Raw genomic sequence first — 13667 nt, 5'->3', positions numbered from 1 at the left:
TGTGTGTGTGTGTGTGTGTGTGTGTGTTGTGTGTGTGTGTGTGTGTGTGTGATTTCAGGCTTTAATATTTTTTTCTTTTGTGTTGGAGAACACTGGAAATTGGAATGATAATAAAATGTGGCAGTAATAATAAAGTCTACACGTATGGAACACTTACCATATGCATGGCGTACTTTAAGTCAACACAACTCTGTAAGGTGAATGCTAAATTAGACATAAAAATTTGAGACTAGGAGAATCTAAATAATTTTATTAATAGTAGACAGCAGAATTGAAGCCAGAGCCCTTTCTGTGGTCTACCATCCTATACTCAGGGGTAATATTCACAATGCCTAAACACAGTATGTATATGATAATCTTATTTATGCTTTTAAATTTTTTGTAGTTATTACAAAGGTGATGTACAGAGGGGTTACAGTTATATAAGACAGTTCAAGAGTACATTTGTTTTTTGTATTTTATTTATTTTTTGTTGTCAAAGTGAAGTACAAAGGAGTTACAGATTTATATGTAAGGCAGTGAGTACAATTCTTATCCAACTTGGTGCTTCCCCCTCATTCCCCTCCCCTACCTCCCCCATCCCCCTTTCTCTCCTCCCCATGAGTTGTACAGTTGGTTTACACCAAATGGTTTTGTAAGTATTGCTTTTGGAATCATTTGTCTTTTTATCCTTTGTCTCTCGATTTTGGTATTCCCTTTCCCTTCCCTAGTTCTAATACACATATATACAGTATCCAGAGTACTAAGATCAGATACAGTGATAGCAGAAGTAAAACCAAGGGAAGGGAATATGAGAGAAAAGAAAGGTACTGTTTCCCATGGCATGTTGAAAATAATTACAACAATGATATACCATTGTTTTTTTCCATAATGTGGAGTTCATTTCACTTATCATCACCTTATGTGTTCATTGGGCTATTGTGATCTTCTGCTATGACTAACCTAAACCTGCACTAATTACTCCCTATGAGGGAAACCATAGCATCCATGATTCTTTGGGTCTGACTCACTTCACTTAGTATAATTTTTTCCAAGTCCTTCCATTTTTGAATGGGGCAGTGCCATTCTTTCTGATAGAGGCATAGAATTCCATTGTGTATATGTACCACATTTTCTTGGTCCACTCATCTACTTAGTGGCATCTGGGTTGGTTCCATATTTTAGCAATGACAAATTGTGCTGCCATGAACTTAGTTGTGCTGGTGGCTTTAGTATGATCTTGCTTGTAATCTTTTGGGTAGATGCCCAAAAGTGAGGCTGCTGGGTCATAGAGGATCTCTGTTTAGCTCTGTTTAGCAACCTCTATACTGCTTTCCAGAGTGGTTGAACAAGTTTACATTCCAACCAACAATGTAGTAGGGTTCCCTTTTGTCCACATCCCCTCCAGCATTTGTTATTATTAGTTTTCCTGATAATGGCCATTCTTACTGGGGTGAGGTAGAATCTCAGTGTTGTTTAGATTTGCATTTCTTTTATTGGCACAAGAAAAGGCCTGAGGACTAATAGAACAGAACTGAAGACCCAGAAATAACCCTCAGAACTATGGCTACTTAATCTTTGATAAAGGAACTAAAAAAATAGGATGGAAGAAAGACAGCCTCTTCAAAAAATGGTGCTGGCAAAACCGGATCAACACCTGTAACAAACTAAAACTAGATCCTTATATTTCACCCTGAACCAAAATCAATTCCAAATGGATCAAAGATTTCTAAGTAAAATCAGAAACACTACAAGAAGTAATAGGAAAAACACTTGGGCTCCTAGGCATAGGCCAAAACTTCCTTAACAAGAGCCCAGAAACACAACAAATCTAAGAAAGGTTGGACAAATGGGACTGCATCAAACTGCAGAGCTTCTGCATGTCAAAGGACATAGTTTGCAAGATAAACAGAAAGCCCACGGATTGGGAGAAGATCTTTACTGGCCATACAACAGAGAAAGGCTTCATATGTAAAACATACATAGAACTTAAAAAATTAAATTCCTTTAAGACAAATCCTCAAAGAACCAACTGCCCCCTCAACAAATGGGGTAAAGACCTAAAAAGAGACTTCTCTAAAGAGGAAATGAGAAGAGTACATTTCTTTTATCTTTCTTTTTGGACACCCCTTCCCTCATTTGCTCCTAGTTCCCCCCCCCACCCCCCATCACCAACCACAAATTATATCATTCATTTTCAACATAGTGTCTAGTGAGTACCACTGCTAAATTTGTTCACCCTTTGTCCCTCCATTTCTGTGCCTGCCATAATGATCCCAAAGACAGATAAATGAACAAACATGACAAAAAGAAAAGAAAAGAAAAACAACAAGGGAGAAAATACCTTGTTACCATTTCTTGGAATTCATTTCAATCATCATCTTTGCTTTTTGCAAAGGAGTACAATACTACCCTTGGACTTTTTTTTTTTTGCATCTCTCATGGAAGTTCCATTTTCATCTGTGCAAAGTCTGGGAGAATAACTTCCTCTAGCATCATTACCTGAGTCCACAAAATCCTGTGTAGGAATCAGTGGATGAGCATTCTTTGCATGAGTATTTAAGATACACACTGGTGAGAAGGAAGACCTCTTACTCAATTGGGTGCTTTCTTCCATCCTAACACATTCATAATTATGTAATCAAAGGTCCTATATAAATTGTCAATAGTAGAGGAAAATCCCCAAGTGTGATCATCTCTCCAACAGATAATTTCCTGTTATAAGAGGACAATAACAAATTGTATCAAGATCTCTGGACATAGTAGCCACCCATTTCTTAGCACCTCAGAAAGAAGACATTCCATCAGTCTACAGCAGGTGAATAAAGAACCCCATTTTCCCCCCGTAGTTTCTTTTAATCTTCAAAACCCCACATACATAGCAGGTGAAGAAGAGAGACAAACTGAACTTGAATCTAGGTTGCTTACATACTGCTGAGCAATAATCTTTGATTAAATTCATTTCCATAAATTCTGAAAGGTGTCTGGCTAAGAGATAAGGGGGTTAAAATACAGAGGGAATGTAGCATTCTTTCTTATCCTTCCAGAAATTTAAAATGCATAATTTGCATATTAAAATCTCACAAATTCTGCTAGGTATTTTTTCTAAATAATAATTGATTGCAGATTTCATATTAGCTAGAAGAAAGGATTTTGAATGCTTCCAACACACAAAGAAGGAAGATAAATGTTTGAGATAATAGACTTTGTCATTATACATTGTATACATATATCAAAATACCATTGTAGCCCATAACAATTATGATATGTCAATGATAATTATTCTTGGTTTCTCTTTTCAATTATTCTTTATTTATTTATTTTATTTTTGAGTTTATATACTTTTTGATGCCAGTTCTAGTGCTTTAACTCAGGGCCTGGGTGCTGTCCTTGAACTTTTTTTGCTTGAGGCTAGTGCTCTACCACTTGAGCCACAACTCTATTTCTAGCTTTTTGGTGGTTAAATGCCTGGACTGGCTTCCAGCTGAGATCCTCAGACCACAGCCTCCTAGGTTTTATAGGTGTGAGCCACTAGTGCCCTGGCAACATACATTTTTAATAGGAGAGAGTTGCATTGTGATATTTCCATAAGTACTCACATCATACTTGGAACAAACCAAGATACCATATTCACTTCCCTCCCCATAAATTTAGTACAGTTTGACTAATTCTTTAATTTTTTGTTCTATTACTTTTTAACTTTTTTTAAAACCTTTTAATATCTAGAAACTCTGCTATTATTCAAAATTCATTTGAAATCACATATCTCAAAATGATTTAGAACAAATTTTACAGGTTCTCCTTACTAACAATATTGGTAGAAATAATGATGATAATAATTTCCCTTCATTTATCTTAAGATTCATATTATCTCACTTTGGAATACTACCAGATCCTTTTCTTCTTTTTTTAATTTAATTTTATTGTCAAGGTGAAGTACAGAGGGGTTACAGTTACATATGTAAGGTAGTGAATACATTTCTTGTCAAACTGGTTACTTCCTCCCTCATTTTTCTCACACCTTCCCTCCTCCCCAATTCCCTGACTCCATGTCAAGTTGACTACCATATCTTTGTAACAGGTCTTTTCAATCCTCAACTTTCTGCTGCTGATTGATTATTCATGTTTCTCCTAAATTTGCCTCTCTAACTACATGCTTAGTCCTCTTTCTACTCTGCCATTTATCCATCCATGACACTCATTCTTCTTAAAAGAAAATCCATCTCTCCTCCACATTGATATCTCTCTTCTTTATACATTTTATCCACTGTTTCCCAAATAAGTCCTTTGGTTGAGCTTATTCTCTGATCCTCTATGGGGAGACACATCGTCCTGCTTCCTCTGCCTTTTAAATCCCCATTTTCTTCTCCCCCTAACATGTACCAGTGTGTTTCACAACAGATGTGTGTTCTTCTGACATCCAAGGTCACTACCTGCTCCTTGTTGTCTCCCTCACAGCACCTGGTCCACATCTTTGTTTTTTTTCTTCAAATTTTTATTATCAAACTGATGTACAGAGAGGTTACAGTTTCATACGTTAGGCATTGGATACATTTCTTGTACTGTTTGTTACCTTGTCCCTCATACCCCCCTCCCTCCTCCCCCTTTCCCTTCCCCCCCCCCCACCGGAGGTGTTCAGTTCACTTACACCAAACAATTTGGCAAGTATTGCTTTTGTAGTTGTCTTTTTTTTACCCTGTGTCTCTCAAATTTGGTATTCCCTTTCAATTTTCTACTTCCAATACCAGTATACACGGTTTCCAATATACTCAGATAAGATTACAGAGATAGACTAGGTACAACCACAGGAAGGTGATACAAGAACATCATCAATAATAGAAGCTACAGATACACATGGGACGTTGAAAGTAGTTACAACTGTGATAAAACAATTGTTTCCATAACATGGAGTTCATTTCACTTAGCATCATCTTATGTGTTCATAAGGGTATAGCTATTGGGCCTTGTGATGCTCTGCTATAACTTGCCTAAACCTGTACTAATTATTCCCAATAAGGGAGCTGGTCCACATCTTGTACCAGGAATGTTTTGATAAAAGTACGGCTCGTCACCTATACTACACTTCTGACCCCATCTTGTGTCTCTCAAAAATAAATATCCCTAAGCAGGGTCATTTTTTAAAAAAAATTATTAATTTCTTTATTGTCAAAGTGATGCACAGAGGGGTTACAGTTTCATATGTAGGGCAGTGCATAGATTTCTTATTCAACTTGTTACCTCCTCTCACCTTCCACCCTCCCCATTTCCCTCACTCCCATGAGTTGTGCAGTTGGTTTACACCATATAGTTTTGTAAGTATTGCTGTTGCACTGGTTTGTCTTTTATCCTTTGTCTCTTGATTTTGATATTCCCTTTCCTTTCCCTGGTTCCAATACATGTAAATACAATATCCATGGTACTGAAATCAGTTACAATGACACCAGGGGTTAAACCACAGGAAAGAAAGACAAAAGAAAAGGGCCAAAATTTCACATGGCATGTTAAAAATAACGACAACAATGGTAAACCACTTGTTTCCATAACTTGGAGTTCATTTCACTTAACATCATCTTATGTGTTCATATGTACATAGCTATTGAGCTATTGTGATCTTCTGCTAGGATTATCCTAGAGGTGTACTAATTAAATTATTCCCGATGAGGGAAACCATAGAGTCTATGTGTCTTTGGGTCTGGCTCACTTCACTTAGTATGATATTTTTTTCCCCAACTACTTCTATTTCCTTATGAATGGGGCAATGTCATTGTTTTGAATAGAGGCATAGAATTCCATTGTGTATATGTACCACATTTTCCTTTTTTAAAAATAAACTTTTATTGACAAGGTGATGTACAGAGGGGGTACAGTTACATAGTAAGTAGCGAGTATATTTCTGGTTATATTTGTTACACCCTCCCTCATTTTTCTTTCCCTTCCTTAGTTCAGGTAAGCATATATATAATAGCCAGTGTACCAAAATTATATATAGTAACCACGTGTGGTATGCCAAAGGAAATTCACCTAGAACATTAAACGTAACAACAACAATAAAGTCCTCCTGTGTCCTTCTCTTGGAGTTGTTTTTGCTTATCCTCATCTTATATAATCATACGTAAATAGAGCTGTTGAGCTATTATGGTTCTCTGATAGGTTTATCCTAGACCTTTTTATGTTTGTTTAGTATTAGTAGTTTGGTTTTAGATACATAATGTAAAGTCGCTGACCCAAACATGTGGAATGTGGAAATACCATTTGAAAAGATGTTTGTTATTTTGCAGACCTGGTCTCTATTATTCTCCCCTCCCACCCCCACAACAATCATATATCAAAGAGACCATGTGCCTTTGTTCTCTGTGTTCTAGGCCTGTCTCACTCAACATTATTTGTTCAAGCTCTGACCATTTCCCTGCGAATACCAATATTTTATCATTTCGAATCGCTCTGTAGTATTCCATTGTATACAAGTACCATGTTTTGGGGATCCATTCATCTGTAGTGGGGCATCTGGGTTGTTTCCATATTTTGGCTATTGTGAATTGTGCAGCAATAAACATGGATGTGTGAATGTCTTTATGGTATCCTGGGACCTGTTGTTCAGGACAGATGCCTAGGTGTGGTATGGCTGGGTAATAGGGTAGGTCTATGCTGAGCTTTTTGAGGAACCTCCATACTGTTCTCCAAAGTGGTTGTACTAATTTGCACTCCCACCAACAGTAGAGAAGGGTTCCTCTTTCCCCGCATCTCCTCCAGCATTTGTTGTTGCCTGAGTTCAGAATATAGGCCATTCTAACTGGAGTGAGGTGGTATCTCAGGGTTGTTTTTATTTGCAGTTCCTTTACTGCCAGGGATGTTGAACATTTCCTCGTACGTTGATTTCACATTTTTATTTCTTCTCCTGTGAAGTCTCACTTTAACTCCTTTGCCCATTTTTTAATTGGTTTACAGGGTTTGGAGGGGGTTAGTTTCTTGAGTTCGCTGTAGATGACAGATATCAGGCCTTTGTTGCTGTGCTGGTGAAGATCCTTTCCCATATGGTTGACTGTCTTTCTAGTTTGGTGGCTATTTCTTTAGCTATGCAGAAACTTTTTATTTTGTAGTAGTCCCATTTGTCGAGTCTCTACCCTATCTGTTGTGCCCCTGGGACTCTGTTCAGGAAGTTCCTACCTGTGCCTATAAGTTCTAGTGTCTTTCCTACACTGTCCTTCAGTAGTTTCAGGGTTTCAGGTCTGACGGTGAGGTCCTTAATCCATTTTGAGTTGATCTTGGTGCATGGTGATAGGCTAGGGTCCATTTTGAGTTTTCTAATGTATATGTACCACATTTTCTTGATCTACTCATCTACTGAGGGGCATCTGGGTTGGTTCCATATTTTGGCGATGGCAAATTGTGAGCAGGGTCATTTTTGATGATCTGACACTCAGAAATTATTTGAAATTCTGTTTTGGTGACAAAGCTTTTTCTTTATGGAAGTTAGAACTTCTTGAAAGAATTACACTTGGTCTCTCTCATTGGTAATAATTAGTATATGTCTAGGATAGTTCAAGCAGATGACCACAATAGCTCAATAGCTATGTACATATGGTTACATAAGAAGATGCTAAGAGAAATGGCCTCCAAAATATGCAAACAAGTGGTTTATCATTGATATTGTGCTACATGAAATTATTTCTTCTTGCATCTGTTCATTTTACCTATGATTTAGTCCCTGTTGTCACTGTATTTGATTCTGGTACCCTGGGTATTTTATATATTTTTTTTCTGAATTAGGGAAGGAAAGAGTAACATTAAAATGGTGAGACAAAGGGTAAAAGGCGAACCAATGCAATAGATAATACATTGTAAACTAACTATACAACTCCGGGGTGGGGGAGGAATTAGGGAGGAGGGAAAGTGGGAGAAAAATAAGGGATGGGGTAACAAGTTGGACAAGAAATGTACTTACTACCTTACATATGTAACTGTAACCCCTCTGTATAACACTTTGACAACAGGAAAAAAAAAGAATTGGACTAGGGAGTGGGAGGGTAAGAACAGTGCATATTTTACTACTATATTAAAATGATTACTGTAAATCTAGATCTTCAAGACCAGGATTTTTGTTGGCTCTGGAGTAATTTAAGGAGGCCAGTCATGACACAGAATATTCCAAGTGCATGCTTTGTCCTTCAGGCACTCAAATCTCTGCTTTATATAGGTAACTGCAGAAGCTCAGTGGAGATGAAGCCAGATAGAGAAAGATAATCTAGAGTCAAAAGGTCTGGCCACGGCCCCCATTTTTACAGCCGATACATGAACCATCTTAAGAAAGGCCTTTTAACATGCTTGAAAAGCAGTTCCCTCCTCTGAAAAATGGAAAGTCTAATACCTAAGCTCATACTATTGTGGGAATTAACTGCAGTAATTGCTGTGAATGCCCTGTGAATTATGAAAAGCTTGGCAAATGTTAGTTACAATTAAGGAAAACGTAGGTAGCTCCCCAGTTTTCTTATGCATTAGTACAGGTGTTTCTAGTCTAAAATAATTCATTGTAAAATGTAGAATCATTAAGCCATATGACTGCTCCAAGCTCCAGCTGATAGAAAGCAGTCTTTTTTTTTTTTTTTGGTAGTGAGGACTTTCCCTCACTCACTCAGCTTGGACTTTGCTGCCCAGATTGGCTTTGAACTGTGATCCCTCTGGTCTCAGCATGTAGTGCAGCAGGATTATAGGTGTGAGACACTAAAGCCTGGCTTAGAAATCACTCCTTAACAAAGAAGTCTTCTATTTAATGTTTGAAAACTGATGCTGAAACTGCTGTTAGAAACACAATTAGGTATTGTGGCTTCGATTTTCATTTCAGAAGCTGATTCAAGACATAGAAATCCAACTACACACACACACACACACACATGCATGCACTCACACATGTACAAATGCACTATTAGGTCTGTATTTCTTCTTTCCTTCTCTATTTCCCTTTTTTCTTCTTTCTATCCCTTCTTCCTTTCCTCCTTTCTTTCCTCATTCCTTTATTCTTTATTTCTTTCAATATCTTTTCTACCTTCCTCTTTTCTTCTTCATGCTTCCACTGCTTGCTTTATTCCAGCAAGAATTTGGAGATAATCACATCAGAAAATGACAAATGAATCTTTGACTAGTGACATGTTTTACTTCTCTCTCTGCTGGAGTCTAAAATGCTTGTGAAGCCCCTCCATGTGCTGCGGAGATGAACTCTAGTGGGTAAATGTACCTAACTTCATGTTATTTACCAATTAGGTCCCAGAACAGACTATAAAGTTAATGCATAATCTACAGCGCCAGATACTTGATTACTGAAGAGCACTCCCTAGGCATTCCATCGCCTATAGGGGTGATATGTTTTCTATGATGTGATGGGAATTATTGACTCACTGGACTAGAATGCTCTCGGAGTCCACATAAAGACCCTATTTCCACAGTGGCTTGCAAGGCCACTGTGCTCTGGTTTCCTGCATATTCACAGTTTGCAGATAATTGATCTGGTGATCTATCAGTTGGCATCCTTTGGGTATCTTTAGCTCCTTGTGTGTGTATTTCTCCATCAGAAACTCCCCTCCCAGCATTTGCACAGCAGCTGCTTGGTCTCCACTGCTCAAATTATTTTTGTATTTAAAATGTAATATTTCAGCTTTCTTTGAAACATACAAAGTCAGAGAAAGTGATATCCCTTAGGAGCTAAATGAACTGCCATAGATGCCCAATTATAAATAAGAAAAGCCTTATAAAATATAATCATAGAATTTCCAAATGGGAATGGAATACAATCAAATTATTTGCAAGTTATTGAACATTAAAGATAACCTGGGTGGATTAAAGGTAAGACTCCTTTTAAAATCAAATACACATGGTGTGTGTGTGTGTGTGTGTGTGTGTGTGTGTGTATGTGTATGTGTGTATGTGTGTGTTTTACTGATTTTCCTGAATCAACATTGTTAGCGCTTATTTAATCAAATATACTCACATCATTAAAAAGTGAGAAAAGACTCCAGAAATAAAAAGGCACGTTGGACCTGGCCGTCTACAGTCCTGAGACTACAGCCTTTAGTAAAGTTCATCCCCAATGGCTGACACAGGATATACGGGCTACATGGAATATTCTGAGAGATGGATGAGAATCTGCTTCTTGTCTCCTGGAACAATGATCTTGATTTCATTGTAAAGAGCCATTATGCTTTAAAACCACCAGTATCTCACCTATATTGATGCAAGCAGCATTTTGCTTCTCTCTTTCCATGGGGCCAACTGTCACCCTCAGCTTCTGTAGATCATAACACTGCCCTCCAAATGGGACTAGTGATCTCAGCCATGATTCTCCCTCTTACCGTACTCATGCTTCTGAATTCTCACTTCTCACCCTATACTCTGTCCTCTTGCACTGCATGGAGGGGCCTGCAGCAGATTCCTTCACAGAAATCACCCGAATCTGTACATAGGCAGTGCTCATTCAATACTTACTGTGAAGTAAGTATGAATGTATTCCAGAATAGATCCAGCCAAGTGCCTACTCCATAAGGCCTTACTCCCTGAAGCACTCCATTTTCCAAAGGATCTTTACAGCTTTATGTGTGAAAGATTGAAAAGATTTCTAAATCCATCAGATTGGTTTGGTACTGATGAGATTTTAGCCTGGATGCAAGTCTTGAGTGGTATGTCTTTGCATTGTACCCCCTCAATCTATTTTTCCATCAAGGGCTCATAAGCAGCACAACAGCAATGACCTTTTCCCTACTTCTGTGTTTAACCCCCAACGGTCCTCATTATATTGCTCTGTTCAACAAATGTGGATGTCCAGCGCTTTCTGCCCCTTCCGTCCCCAGATAATTTAGAGTTGACTCTAATAAAATGTTTTGCAACTTACAGCATGAAGTCATTATAGATCCTCTGTCAGGTAATTGATAAAAGAACAGTCTAGCCTGTCCTTTGCTTTCACTGGCTCAAAGTTCAGGCAACCTGTACTTGTACAAATCATACCTAAATCACCTTTGGCCTGTTAATGTGAGGATAGCATCCATCAGCAGATGAGTGGTAATGCTGATCTCTGGCTTTCTAGACTGTCTGGCAGCAGGTCCTGCTATAAGGAGTTTCATGGCCCCCACTGCTCCTAGGATGCTGGGATATAGGAGGAAATCTTTCTAACACAGAGTAGCCCCTAGCTCAGCATCAAGTAGAACCTAGCTCTTACCATGGACAGAACTATAAATGTGGCTCAATTCTTGAATCTCCTGCCCCAGTCTTTTAAACAAAGCTCAGGGACTTGCTGCCCAAAGCAGGTAGCTTCTCACTGAGTCAGTCCTTTGCCAACCCAGTTCAGCTTGGTCTCCTGACCTTACTTCTTCATGCAAAATCAGTACAGAGTAAAAGGCAGAGAGTGACTTCTGGTAAGGCATGGGATAAGTATTTTCCCTAGAAAACATTCATTTTTCAACATCGATTAGGTTGAAATTTGGACACTGCTTTATTCACAAAAATACATAGATTGAATTTGGCTCAGTGATATAAAATCATGGCTTACATGTCCAAATAAAATTTCCCTTGATATCAGCCAGTTAACCTGAATATAAGGCAACAATGTGTTAGCAATCTTTTATTGCTAATGTTACTTAGCATTCAACTTTATAGCTATAATAAATTTATGATATCTGCTTTACTCTCAAGAATGTTATTCATGGGACAAAATAAAAATGCACCTGCTTTTAAGACCATAGTTGCACCAAATCTAAACATATCACCATGTAATGTTCTCAGTGGTCATCAAGACTCAACTCTCAATCAAATCAGTCAGATGTTTCCACTGTCTACAGTGAGCCACACATAGCAGCTCAAAAATCACACTGTGGGGAAGGGGAAATCAACCATCAGACAGAATAGAAAATTTCTCTTTAAAAGCCATCTGGTAAGCCTGAGCAATGGGAATAGTCTTTAGAACTTTCCAGTGTGCTGTAAGGTAGCTGTAACCATAATCTCTTGCTCTACTGACAGCAGCCTTGAGAGGTTGATCTCTAACTCTCCCAAATAAACTCATTTTTAGCTCTTAGGAGATTTCATTGACACTCTGGAATAATTAGATGATAATTAGATGATAGCCAGCTCACTGTTGGAGTATTATTGAACAAAACTGATCACATATTCTAAGTGTATACAAACCCCAAATGATAACACATATTCTCAACTTGCTCAAGAAGAAATCTGAATTGTTACTGATCATTTTTGGAGCTCTGTGAAACTAACTCTTTGATCATGGCAATAAACACGTTCTGGCATCTATACTGGTTGGGCTGGCTGGAGTTTTCACACCATCTAGTATTTGACATACTCATTCTCTCAGGTAAAATACTCCTGGCAAAACTACATAATTTATCAAGCTGATACAGTAAGGTTGAATAAGTAGATAAGGTCCTTGTACATGGCTACTCATTAAGATAAACTTGTAAACATTATAATCTAAATTAGAAGTGCCCCTGTGAGAGACAAAGGGGCCTTGAGAACAAACTGATTGAAAGATGCTGAAAGTGAAATAATAGCTACGACATTCCACATCACCAAAGTGGCATTTCATTTTCAAGAGACTTGCACATTCTCTATATTATTAAGTAATAAGGACTTCAACTATTTTAGTAATAGTAACACTATTATATATAGCACATATATAATAAAGATGTATTTTTATTGTAGTGACTGGAGAGAAAAAGACTCATTGAAGCCAATAATTGCTCCCATGAGCACGTAAAAAAGGTTTCCTAAATGTTAGCAATAGGGGACAGCAACAGAGAAAGAGCTGTGTCTTACCTGCCAGCTCTTCCTGAGATTTGGAACAATGACTTTGAGAAGAGTTGCCAATATTACCACGGAGATCACACTGCGTATGAATTTGGAGTTCTTCTCAAGCAGTCAACACGAAGTCTACGGCGAGCTTGGAAGACGTGTGAATAACCAGAGGTCTGCTATCCTGGTTTACTGGGTCTTTCCTGGCTCTTTCTTCAGGTCCTCAGCACGACAGTGCTCCTGCCATTCTAGGAGACTTGCTTTTGAAGGGCGAATCTCATTAGCATCTTGCTCTCCCTCAATGGTCAAATGATATGTGAGGAAGGACCAGGTCGTTTTCTCATTGGAGAATTTGCTTATTAAATAGCCGGACAACCCATCTCAGGGGCCTCAGACAGAACTATTGGAAGAGCATTCTTCCGGTCACCAATCTTGTTCTACTTGATCTCCCCTCTGCCACATTGTTTCCTCCTTTTTTTTCGCTCTTTCTCTCTTTACACATTGCTGAGAGGTTAAATTTTTACAAATCTTATATTCATAAGACATTTTTGTCATCAAGCTGATAGAAGATAAGGAGAGCTCATACACCTGGCCGTCACAGGTGGAAAACTCCATTGGTTGTCTTAAGTGTTTGGTGTATGTGCACAGTTTATCATGAACTTCAGAAAAGGCAATGAAAGAAAAGGCCAAAATAAATCCTTCCCAGAGGATCTCCTCCTTTTCTCTTGAGAGAGGGGTAGACAAGTCAAGTTATATATTGTGGTTATTTCCAAACTGAAGCAACTTAAACTTAGGAAACTACAGCCCCACGCCCTTCATTATTATAATTCTCTCTCTCTCTGTCTCTGTCTCTCTCTCTCTCTCTCTCTCTCTCTCTCACACACACACACACACACACACACACACAC

General features: G+C 38.3%; 1 protein-coding gene across 3 annotated transcripts in view; it reads right to left on the bottom strand.

Annotated features, from left to right (window-relative positions):
- Slc14a2 (solute carrier family 14 member 2) overlaps positions 1–13089 on the bottom strand; it is a 403525-nt gene extending 390436 nt beyond the window's left edge. For all 3 annotated transcript variants that reach the window (XM_048363015.1, XM_048363014.1, XM_048363016.1), the window contains exon 1: positions 12784–13089. The gene's annotated coding sequence lies outside the window, so the exon portion shown is untranslated. The remainder of the gene's footprint in view (positions 1–12783) is intronic.
- Between the last annotated feature and the right edge of the window lie 578 nt (positions 13090–13667).

This window comes from Perognathus longimembris, chromosome 15, assembly GCF_023159225.1.
Source record: "Perognathus longimembris pacificus isolate PPM17 chromosome 15, ASM2315922v1, whole genome shotgun sequence".
Taxonomy (NCBI): Eukaryota; Metazoa; Chordata; class Mammalia; order Rodentia; family Heteromyidae; genus Perognathus; species Perognathus longimembris.
The sequence above is the reverse complement of the archived record's forward strand: the minus strand, read 5'-3'. Positions and strand labels throughout refer to the sequence as shown.